The sequence below is a fragment of the Jaculus jaculus genome, chromosome 5 (genome assembly GCF_020740685.1).
Source record: "Jaculus jaculus isolate mJacJac1 chromosome 5, mJacJac1.mat.Y.cur, whole genome shotgun sequence".
Taxonomy (NCBI): domain Eukaryota; kingdom Metazoa; phylum Chordata; class Mammalia; order Rodentia; family Dipodidae; genus Jaculus; species Jaculus jaculus.
The window spans coordinates 69063767-69076323 of record NC_059106.1 but is presented as its reverse complement, the minus strand read 5'-3'; the positions used below and the strand labels follow the sequence as shown (position 1 = coordinate 69076323).

Genomic DNA, 12557 nt, shown 5'->3' with positions numbered 1-12557 from the left:
CATCCTCTCTCTCTGTCTATCTGCCTCTCTCTCTCTCTCCCTCACTCACTCTCAAATAATTAAATAAATAAATATTTTTTTTTTAAAAAAAATAGCTTTCTTGAGCTAGGCATGGTGGCACACACCTTTTATCCCAGCACTTGGGAACTAGAGGTAGGAGGATCACCATGAGTTTGAGGCCACCCTGAGACTACATAGTGAACTCCAGTTCAGCCTGGACTACAGTGAAACCCTACCTCAAAAGAACAAAACAACAACAAAATAGCTTTCTTGGGCTGGAGAGATGGTTCAGCAGTTAAGGCACTTGTCTACAAAGCCTGATAACCTGGGTTCGATTCTCCCAGGACCCATGTAAAGCCAGATGCACAAAGTGGCACATACATCTGGAGTTCATTTGCAGTGGCTAGAGGCCCTGAAGTGTCTATTCTTTCTCTCTCTCTCTGTTTGAAAATAAATAAATAATATCTTTCTCACTGGATTGTTTTTTTCATTTTATTTTACTTTCAAGCAGAGAGAGACAGGGATGAGAGACAGCTGAGAGAGAGAGAGAGAGAAAAGGACAGAACAGGCCCACCAGGGCCTCTAGCCACTACAAATGAACTCTAGACACATGTTCCACTTTGTGTGTCTAGCTTTACATGGATACTGGCAAGCTGAACTCAGTTCGTTAGAGTTTGCAGGCAAGTGCCTTAACTGCTGGGCTATCTCTCCAGCCCTCACTGGATTATTTTGATCAGAGAAGGAAGTCTATGTAAAAGTACTTTGCAGTCCCTAGCACATAGAATTTAAAATGTTGGATGGAAACAGACTCCAACGCTCCTTGAGAGGTGCTCACTCTGAGAAATGCTCTCTCTTTGATCCATGTCTACCTCTATCCTCATCATTTGAATGTCATATGTAAGTGACAAACAATAATTGCCTCCACATTTGGCCTGACCTGGAGCAGTTCTGCCTTCGAGGAAGTTCAGCCCATGGTATTAGGTTGTCTTTGGGGACAGTAAACTGTCAAGTTTCAGCAAAGAAACAGGACAGGCTTATATTTGTTGGACCCCCTAAACTCCATCTAGACCCAGATGTTGTATGCTAAGCTTGACATATGTTATCTGGAGGGGAGGCTGATCTGGGTGTTCATTCCTGTGCCTGCCAGGCGATGGCCTCTCTCATTAATTCCAGTTGTACCAAGTCCATGTGACAGGTTTGCTTCCTTTAGTTTTCTTTCCTGTCCTTTTAAGGTCGGAGCTCTCCCCAGTTAGCAATGGCCCTGTTCCTTTGCCTTGATTTTGTCAGACTTCTCCCCAGGGGCCTTTGGGCTTGACTACTGAAGGCTGGCACTCTGCCCCACGTTGTTCAGACCATCTGTCATGAGAGTTTGGCCTCAGCCTTGCCTGCACTGGGCGCTGCAGGACCATTAAGCCCCTGATGCTGTGGCAAGAGGGGAGCATGTCCTTGAGTCCCCACATGTGCAGAGGGTGGTGTGGAAGCTCTGGTAGACTCCCAGGGCTCCCGTGCCAAACGAGCATTGTGCCCAGGACCACGGACAGATGCCAAGGTTCTAGGATGCCTGGGACAAAATGATGGACTCAGCGGTCCTAACTTCCTGCAGGGATATACGGATAAGGGCACACCCACCTTCAGCACCATGGACAGATGCCGCCGCCTGCCTTTCTCCTGGAAAGGCACTGTTGAATAAACTGTATTTGTCGAAATTCTGATTATAAGACATGGAAATCTGTTTCAGACTATCCTATCCTGTGATTTGCATGGGCTGCAATGAGCAGTGTGAAGTTAGAGGCATGTTCTCCTTAGAAAAAGATGTGGTTTCTTTAACACATTTAAGGGCTATTCAAGTTCTCTATTTCTCTTTTTTTTTTTTTTTTTTTTGTTTTCTTTGTTGAGGTAGGGTCTCCCTCTAGTCCAAGCTGACCTGAAATTCCCTATGTAGTCTCAGGGTGGCCACAAACTCAAGGCAATCTTCCTACCTCTGCCTCCCGAGTGCTGAGATTAAAGGTGTGCACCACTACACCTGGCTATCTATTTCTTTGTGAGTGAGCTTGAGTCATTTGAAGAAAGTATCTTTTTAATATTTTAAAATTTTCTTTATTTGATTGAGATAAAGAGAGTGAGAGAGGCAAAGAAAAAGAGAATGGGCGTAACAGGGCCTCCAGACACTGCAAATGAACTCCAGATGCATGTGCCCCTTTGTGCATCTGGCTTATGTGGGTTTTCTGGGGAATTGAACCAGGGTACTTAGGCTTCACAAGCAAACCACTAAGCTATTTCACCAGCCCAGAAATTATTTTTAATATATTTTATTTATTTGAGAGAGAGAGAAAGAGGGAGAAAGAGAAAGAGAGATAGAGTGGGTACACCAGGGCCTCCAGGCACTGCAAATGAACACCAGATGCATGCACCCCTTTGTGCATCTGGCTTATGTGGGTCCTGGAGAACCTAACCAGAATCCTTTGGCTTTGCAGGCAAACACCTTAACAACTAAGCCATCTCTCCAGCCCTGAAGAAATTATCTTTATCCAAGTTGTCACATATGTCTACATAAAGTTGTTCTTAATATGCACTTATTATCTTTTTAAATTTCTATTTATTTATTTATTTGACAGAGGGAGAGAGAGAATGGGCACACCAGGGCCTCCAGCCACTGAAAACAAATTCCAGATGCATGCACCCCCTTCTGCATCTAGCTATCGTGGGTTCTGGGGAATTGAACCTGGGTCCTTTGGCTTTATAGACAAGCGCCTTAACCACTAAGCCATCCCTCCAGCCCACACTTATTATCTTTTTAATTGTTTTCTTGAGACAGGACCTCACTTAGCTCAGGTTAGCCTCAAACATATATATTTGTATGTATATTTCAAGGTCATTGTTAACTACATAGTAAGTTTGAGACCAGAGTGGGAGATGAGACTCTGTCTCAGAAAACAAAAATTTTCAAACAAGATTGGAAATGGAAATAACTTATGAACTGTACGAACTCAGTAATTCATTGGTAAAATGGGATAATGCTTGCTTTGCTGTCATTCTATTTGTTCGGTTTTTTGATATTGTTTTGTTTTTCCAGGTAGAGTCACGCTCTAGCCTAGGCGGACCTGGAGCTCATTCTGTAATCTTAGGGTGGCTTCGAACTCAAGGTAATCCTCCTACCTCTGCCTCCCAAGTGCAGGAATTAAAGACGTACACCACCACACCCATCTCAGTTTGTTTTGGGGGACAGGGTCTTACAGTGAGTCCCAGGCCATCCTCATGTCTCAGCCTCTGGAATGCTAAAATTACAGGCGTGAGCCATTATGCCCTGCTCAGTCAGTCTTCTTTCCTTCCTTCCTTCCTTCCTTCCTTCATTTGTTCATTAAGTCAAGAGAGAGTCTTAGGGTTGGAGAGATGGCTTAGTGGTTAAGGCACTTGCCTGCAAAGCCAAAGGACCCAAGTTTGATTCCCCTGCACTCACATAAGCCAGATGCACAAGAGGGCATATACATCTGGAGTTCATTTGCAGTGGCTGGAGGCCCTGGCATGCTCATTCTCTCTTTCTCTCACAAATAAATAAATAAAAATAATTTATTTGGGCTGGAGAGATGAGTTAGCAGTTAAGGCATTTTCCTGCAAAGCCAAAGGACCTTGGTTCAATTCCTCAGGACCCACGTCAACCAGATGCACAAGGTGGCGCATGCGTCTGGAGTTTGTTTGCAGTGAGCTGCTGTGCCCATTATCTCCTCCTCCCTCTCTCTCTCTCTCTCTCTCTCTCTCTCTATATATATATATATATATATATATATATATATATATATATATATATATATATCTCGATCTCTGTGCTCCTTTGTCTCTTGCTCTCTCTAATTAAAAAATATTTTTATTTATAAATTTACTTTTTTAAAAAATTATTTATTTATTTATTTATTTATTTGAGAGCGACAGACACAGAGAGAAAGACAGATAGAGGGAGAGAGAGAGAATGGGCGCGCCAGGGCTCCCAGCCTCTGCAAACGAACTCCAGACGCATGCGCCCCCTTGTGCATCTGGCTAACGTGGGACCTGGGGAACCGAGCCTCGAACTGGGGTCCTTAGGCTTCACAGGCAAGTGCTTAACCGCTAAGCCATCTCTCCAGCCCTAAATTTACTTTTTTATTGACAACTTCCACTAATATAAAAAATAACCCATGATAATTCCCTCCCTACCCACAAGATAATTTTTTTTAAAGAAAGGGTCTTGGGACTGGAGAGATGGCTTAGTGGTTAAGCGCTTGCCTGTGAAACCTAAGGACCCCAGCTCGAGGCTCAATTCCCCAAGACCCACGTAAGCCAGATGCACAAGGTGGCACATGCATCTGGAATTCATTTGCAGTGGCTACAGACCCTGTCGTGCCCATTCTCTCTCTTTCTCTCTCTGCCTCTCTCTCTGTCTGTCTGTTGCTCTCAAATAAATAAAAATAAAAATATAAGAAAGGGTCTTCTGTAGCCCACACTGGCCTCAAACTCTCTATGCAGCCAAGGATGACCTTGAACTTCAGAATCATTAACTTAGCAAGTATATATGCTGAAGGCTTACCTACACATGTGTGTACATGTGTGTGTATACATTTGCACATGAATGAGGCTCCAGTGTGAAGGGATGTACCCTAAAGAAAAGTACAAGGAATAATAACAAAATTTATCATGTATTCATTATGTTTATTTATTTATTTATTGAATAAATACCACAAGAGGCTCCAAGGATTCAGCAGTGTGAAGGCAGACAAAAGTTTCTGCCTTTTGACCTTTCTTCTTTCTTTCTTTCTTTCTTTTTTTTTGTTTTTGTTTTTGTTTTTTGAGGTTGGGTCTCATTCTAGCAGCTCAAGCTGACCTAGAATTCACTATGTAGTCTCAGGGTGGCCTCGAACTCACAGCAATCCTCCTACCTCTGCCTCCCAAGTGCTAGGATTAAAGGCATACATCACCACGCCTGACCTGATCTTTTTTTTAATAAGTATTTATTTTTTTTATTTATCTGTGAGATAGAGAGAAATAGACAGGAGAGAGAGGGAGCAAGAGAGGGAGAGAGAGGGAGGAGAATGGGTGCACCACAGCCTCCAGCCACTGCAAACTAACTCCAGATGTATGCATTTCCCCCCCCCCCCCGCCCTGCATCTGGTTTATATAGGTCCTGGAGAATCAAGCCAGGATCCTTTGGCTTTTCAGGCAAATGCCTTAAGTGCTAAGCCATCTCTCCAGCCCTAGACATTGTTTTTTAAGTCAGTTGGAAGATGGAGAGATAGCTTAGTAGTTAAGGCATTTGCCTGCAAAGCTAAAGGACCCAGGTTCAATTATCCAGGAGGACCCACATAAACCAGATGCACAAGGTGGCACATGCATCTGGCTTCATTTGCACTGACTGGAGGCCTTGGTGCACCCATTCTCTCTGTCTCTATATATCTACCTCTTTCTCTGTCTCTCTCTCCTAAGTAACTAAATGTTAATTGGATGGGTGTAAAGGCTGAATCAAGAGGCCCACCTGAAGCCGGGCGTGGTGGCGCATGCCTTTAATCCCAGCACTTGGGAGGCAGAGGTAGGAGGATCACCGTGAGTTCGAGGCCACCCTGAGACTACATAGTGAATTCCAGGTCAGCCTGAGCCAGTGTGAGACCCTACCTCAAAAAAAAAAAAAAAAAAAAAAAAAAAGAGGCCCACCTGAGTAAAAATTACAAGACCTTGTCTCAACAATGAGAAAAAGTCAACTACAAATCTTATCAAGAAAACACAGCCCTGTATATTTTATTCTGGTCTCATTCCCTAAAGCAGCCATTCAAAACAACCCTACCTATGTATTTGTTGCTGAGTTTTGAAATCTAATATTTATAATGCATGTTCTTAGTTTATTATGAAAGATAATTTAATATTTTATAACACCCCATCCCACACTTCTTTGTTTCTCATTACAATATAGTTATAACACAATTTATGTTAAATCAGCATTCACCACTTACCTTATCATAGTCACAACTTACTGTTGAAAATAATCTAATCTAATCTTTCTTATAAAGATTTTTAATTTTTTTTACTTTATTTTTATTTATTTGAGAGAGAGAGAGAGGGAGGCAGAGAGAATCCAGGCATGGTGGTGCACGCCTTTCATCCCAGCACTTGGGAGGCAGAGGTAGATGGATCGCCATGAGTTCAAGGCCACCCTGAGACTACATAGTGAGAGTGAGACCCTACCTCAAAAAGCCAAAGAAAAAGAAAGAAAGAAAGAAAGAAAGAAAGAAAGAAAGAAAGAAAGAAAGAAAGAAAGAAAGAAAGCAAGCAAGCAAGCAAGCAAGCAAGCAAGCAAGCAAGCCGGGTGTGGTGGCACACGCCTTTAATCCCAGCACTCGGGAGGCAGAGGTAGGAGGATTGCCATGAGTTCGAGGACACCCTGAGACTGCATAGTGAATTCCAGGTCAGCCTGGGCTAGAGCGAGACCCTACCTTGGAAAAACCAAAAAATAAAAATTAAAAAAAGAAAGAAAGAAAGGAAGGAAGGAAGGCAGGCAGAAAGAAAGAAAGAAAGAAAGAAAGAAAGAAAGAAAGAAAGAAAGAAAGAAAGAAAGAAAGAAAGAAAGAAAGAAAGAAAGAGGCAGGGAGAGAGAGAGAGAGAATGGGCGCACCAGGGCCTCCAGCCACTGCAAATGAACTCCAGATGCATGCACCACCTTATGCATCTGGCTTATGTGGTCCTGGGGAATCAAACTGAGGTTCTTTGGCCTTCCAGGCAAATGCCTTAACTGCTAATCTACCTCTCCAAACCTCTTATACAGATTTTTAAGGTTCAGAAAGATTTTATTACAGTTTAGAGCTTGAGGAAGGAAAGCTTTAGGAGAAGGGGCTCTTAAGGGAAGGAAGGAAAGGATACGTAGCTCTCGCTCAGGGAGGCAAGATGGGTGTTGAGAAGCCTAGAACTTAAGAGAAGTAAGAGGGCTGGAGGGATGGCTTACCAGTTAAGGTGTTTGCCTACAAAGCCAAAGGACCCAGGTTCGATTCCCCAGGACCCACATTAGCCAGATGCACAAGGGGGCGCACGCGTCTGGAGTTCATCTGTAGTGGCTGGAAGACCTGTGTGCCCTCTCTCTCTCTCTCTCTCTCTCTCTCTCTCTCTCTCTCTCTTTCTCTGTCAAATAAATAAATAAAAGTAGAATATTTTTTTAAAAGGCCAAGGAGGTAGGAGGGAATTTTAAAAGCCCCTCTTATACAGATTGTTAAAAATATTTATATTTATTTATTTTAGCTCCTATGTGTGAGAGAGGGGATGGGTGTGCTAGGGTCTCCTGTGCTGCATAGATGCCTGTCTGGTTTTAGGTTCTGTAAGAATGCTTTTTGCTGGGGATGGAGAGACAGCTTAGTGGTTAAGCGCTTGCCTATGAAGCCTAAGGACCCCAGTTCAAGGCTCGACTCCCCAGTACCCATGTAAGACAGATGCACAAAGTGGCATATTCATCTGGAGTTCGTTTGCAGTGGCTGGATGCCCTGGTGCACCCATTCTCTCTCTCTCTCTCTCTCTCTCTCTCTCTCTCGCTCGCTCGCTCGCTCTCTCTCTCACCCTCAATAAACAAATGAGCCGGGCATTTAATCCCATCACTCAGGAAGCAGAGGTAGGAGGACCGCCATGAGTTCAAGGCCACCCTGAGACTCCATAGTGAATTCCAGATCAGCCTGGGCTACAGTGAGACCCTACCTCAAAAACCAAAAACAAACAAACAAAAAAAAAGAATGCTTTTTACTGCTGAACCAACTCCCAGCCCTTCTATTGTACAGGTTTTATTTTTCTTCCCTTATATTAGTAGATTTGTCCTTTCTTGTCTTTTTATCCTTCCGTTTTCTTAGTTCTCCCATCTTTACCATGAATTTGCCCCAAACTCTTCAATACAATGTAAATAGTAACAAAATTATAATTTTTACAACCGAATAATTTCTGCCTTATTCCCCCGCACCCATACACACACGCATTGTTCTGTTTCCTGAAGGTGATTCGGGGTTTTCATCCTCCCGAGGGTCTTCCACACTGAAGTTATTCAGGGGAGTCCCTGTGTCATCATTCTACTCTGGATCCTCTTTTCTTGGAACCTACTTACTTTTTCTTTCTTGGTTTGGTCTTTCATTTTCTTTCTCTTTTTTTTTTCCATTAAAAATTATTTATTTATTTATTTATTTGACAGGGAGAAAGAGGCAGAGAGAGAGAGGGAGGGAGAATGGGCATGCCAGGGTCTCCAGCGGCTGCAAATGAGCTCCAGATTCATGCACCACCTTGTGCATCTGGCTTATGTGGGTCCTGGAGAATTGAACCTGGATCCTTTGGCTTTGCAGGCAAGCGCCTTAACCATTAAACCATCACTCCAGCTCTGGTCTTTCATTTTGAATGGGTTTATCCTTATTGCTTCTCAGCCTGTGGGCTGATATCAAGAATAGTGGAGCCAGTGCTGGAGAAATGGCTCAGAAGTTAAGGTGCTTGCCTGAGAAGCTTAATGACCTGGGTTCAGTTTCCCAGAACTCATGGAAAGCCAGATGCACAAAATGGTGCATTCATGTGCAGTTTGTTAGCAATGGCTAGAGGCCCTGGTGTTCCCATTCTCTCATTCTCTCTCTCTCTCAAATAAGTAACATATTTTTTTTAAAGAATCATGAGAGCCGGGCGTGGTAGCATACGCCTTTAATACCAGCACTCAGGAGACAGAGATAGGAGGATCGCCAGGAGTTCGAGGCCAGCCTGAGACTAGATAGTGAATTCCAGGTCAGCCTGAGCTAGAGTGAGACCCTACATTGAAAACAAACAAACAAAAAAGAATCACGGAGCACATCTTTGTGTGTGTGTGTGTAGACAACGCGTGTGGTGAGGGGGCAGATGTGTGCCTCATGGGCTTGTGTCCTGAGGCCAGAGGAGACTGCCTGTTGTCCTTCTCTTCTTGAGATGGGTTCTCTCTGTCAACCGGGAGCTGCTGTCCACCAGGGAGCCCCATTCTCTGATCTCCAATCCTCCCCTCGACCCTGTGGCTGGGGTTATGGGTGCGTGTGGCTATGTCCAGCTTTTAATGATTGTTCTGGATAGTCAAATTTAGTGGTCTTCGGCCAAGAGGCCCTCATGCTTAAGGAGCGAGTGCTCTTGACTGCTGAGCCTGCTTTCCAGCCTTATGGAGCACATCTTATAGCTTCTTCCTGAGAAAAACGCGTGAGGTAAAAAAAAAAAAAATCTTCAGAAAATTCTACTTGCACAATGGGTTTACAATTTGGATGGAATAGGAATTCTTTCAAATTTTGAAGGCATTCTTCCAGTAGGAACGCTGAGGAGCCTGTTGCTTTCCCTGACTCCACATACATGTTCTGCATAGGACATGGTGCATGTATGTATCCTGCCCTTTATATTAGGAGGCTTTTAATGTCTTTTATTTTTATTATTTAGTTGAGAGAGAGGGGGAGAGAAAGAGAGAGAGAGAAAATGGGTGTGCCAGGGCCTCCAGCCATTGCATACAAACTACAAACTTCAGACACATGCACCGCCTTGTGCATCTGGCTTATGTGGATCTTGGGGAATCGAACCTGGGTTGTTAGGCTTTGTGGGAAAGCATCTTAACCACTAAGTCATCTCACCAGCCCAATATTTTTATTTATATTCTTTCCCCTCATGCTAACAGGACTTAGTATGGGTCCATTTTCATTTATTATATTTGCTCATCCTTGATAGGCCTACGTGTTCTGGAAATTTGTGTCTTTTTTAAAAAAATAGTTTTATGGCTGGAGAGATGGCTTAGCAGTTAAGCACTTGCCTGTGAAGCCTAAGGACCCCAGTTCAAGGCTCGATTCCCCAGGACTCACGTTAGCCAGATGCACAAGAGGGTGCATGTGTCTGAAGTTCATTTGCAGTGGCTGGAGGCCCTGGCATGCCCATTCTCCCTCTTTCTCTCTCTATCTGCCTCTTTCTTTGTCTGTCATTCTCAAATAAATAAATAAAAACAAAAACAAAAAATTAAAAAAAAATAGTTTCAAAGCCAGACATGGTGGTGCATGCCTTTAATCCTAGCCCTTGGAAGGCAGAGGTAGGAGGATCACCATGAGTTTAAGGCCACCCTGAAACTACATAGTGAATTCCAGGTCAGCCTGGGCTACAGCGAGACCTTACCTCAAAAAAACAAACAAACAAAAAGTTTTATTTATGATAGAGAGAAAGAGAGAATAGGTGTGCCAGGGCTCTTGTCCCTGCAAATGAACAGCATACATATGTGCCACTTTGTGTACCTGGCTTTATGTGGGTACTGGAGCATCAAATCTGCACAAGCAGGCTTTGCAAGCAAGCACCTATAGCCACTGAGCCATCCCCTCAACCCTGCTTGTGTCTTTCCTGTGTGCATATAAGCACGTGCATGTGCCCACATTCATGTGTGTCTGTGTGTGAAGGCCAGAGGACAACCTCATTGTCATTTTTCAGACACCATTCGCTTTTTTTATGTACATAATTTTAAATTTTTTAAGAAAGACAGAGGGAGAGAGATAGAAAGAGAGAGTTGGCACACCAGGGCCTCAGCCACTGCAATCAAACTCCAGCCACTTGAGCCACCTAGTGGTCATGTGTGACCTTGCACTTGCCTCACCTTTGCATCTGGCTAATGTGGGATATGGAGAGTTGAACATGGGTCCTTAGGCTTCACAGGCAATTCCCTTACCCTCTAGGCCATCTTCCAGCCCCAAGGCACTTCTTCATAGAAGAGTTCCCATGCCCATATCATTTTAGAATATCTCCAAGAATAAGGTAGAAAGTGCTATCTACTATACATTTTATTTTAAAAAAATTCAAGAAAAATACAAATTTTGCTTAAACTTCCAAAATGTGGCTATAAAAGAAGCCAAAACCTCTTTATGCATGTGTATGTGTGCACGTGTGTGGGAGTATGTGTGTGCACATGCATGTGGACACCAGAGAACAAGCTCATGTGTTGCTCCTCGGGAATGCCAACCACTTTCTCCTGAGACAGGCTCTCTCATTAGCCTGGAACTGGCCAATTAAACTAGACTGGCTGGCCAGCAAGCACCAGGGACTCTCCTGTCGCTGCTGCCCTAGGACCGGGATTACAAATGCATGCCGCCACACCTGGCATTTCTACATGGGTTCTGGAAGTCTTGCTCAGGTCCTCAGGCTTGTGAGGCAACTAGTTTACTGACTGAGCCATCTCCCCAGTACACTGTTTTTCTTTTTTTTTTTCTTCCTCAATTTTTATTAACATTTTCCATGATTATAAAAACTATCCCATGGTAATACCCTCCCTCCTCCCCCCACTTTCCCCCATTCACTTTTTTAAAAGAGAAGCCAGTTTCTCTCTCTCTCTCTTTTCTATTTTTATTTATTTATGAGAGAGGAGAGAGAGAGAAAGAGAATGGGCACGCCAGGGCTTCTAGCCACTGCAAGCAAATTCCAGACACATGTGCCACCTTGTGCATCTGGCTTCTGAGGGTTCTGGTGAATTGAACCTGGGTCCTTGGGCTCTGTAAGCAAGTGCCTTAACCACTAAGCCATCTCTCTAGCCCCCATGTGCCTTTTTTTTTTTTTTTTTTTTTTTTTGAGGTAGGGTTTGACTCTATCACAGGCTGACTCGGAACTCACTATGTAGTCTCAGGGTGGCCTGGAATTCATGGTTATCCTCCTACCTCTGCCTCCCGAGTGCTGGGATTAAAGGTATGTGTCACCAGGCCTGGCTCTATCTACCTTTTAAAAAAATATTTAATTTAATTAATTAATTAATTTAACAGATAAAAAGGGAGAAAGAGAGAATGGGCACACCAGGGCCTCCAGTCACTGCAAACGAACTCCAGATATGTGCATCCCCTTGTGCATCTGGCTAACGTGGTTCCTGGGGAATCGAACCTGGGTACTTGGGCTTTGCAGGCAAATGCCTTAACAGCTAAGCCATCCCTTCAGCTCTCTATCCACTTTTTTTTTTCTAAAAAATTATTTATCTATTTATTTGACAAAGAAAGAAGGAGAGAGAGAGAGAGAGAGAATGGGCACGCCAGGGCCTCCAGCCACTACAAATGAACTCCAGACACGTGTGCCCCCTTGTGCATCCGGTAAATGTGAGTCTTGGGGAATTGAACCTGGGTCCTTTGACTTTGCAGGCAAATGCTTTAACTGCTAAGCCATCCCTCCATCCCTATCCACCTTTTTTTTTTTGAAATATGGAACACTTCATGAATTTGCGTGTCATCCTTGCACAGGGGCCATGCTAATCTTCTCTGTATCATTCCAATTTTAGTATATGTGCTGCCAAAGCGAGCACCTTTTTTTTTTTTTTCTTTTTTTTGACACAGCTTCTCTCATTGATCTGGAACTTGTTAAGTAGGCTAGACTAGCTGGCCAGCCAGCCCGAGGGATCCATCTGTTTTGGCCTTCTTAGTGTTGGGAGTTTTACAAGTGCATGCCACTACACCTAGCAAGAAAGAAAGAAAGAGAGAGAGAGAGAGAGAGAGGAAGGAAGGGGAAAAAAACAGGGACTGCACAGATGGCTTAGCAGTAGAGACACTTGCCTGCAAAACCTAATGACCCAGATTCAATTC

At 43.7% G+C, this 12557-nt stretch overlaps 1 non-coding gene across 1 annotated transcript; it reads right to left on the bottom strand.

The window, feature by feature from the left end:
- Positions 1-12173: 12173 nt before the first annotated feature.
- Positions 12174-12280, bottom strand: LOC123461083. The gene has a single exon (XR_006637401.1). It is a non-coding gene; the product is annotated as a U6 spliceosomal RNA (small nuclear RNA).
- Positions 12281-12557: the final 277 nt, after the last annotated feature.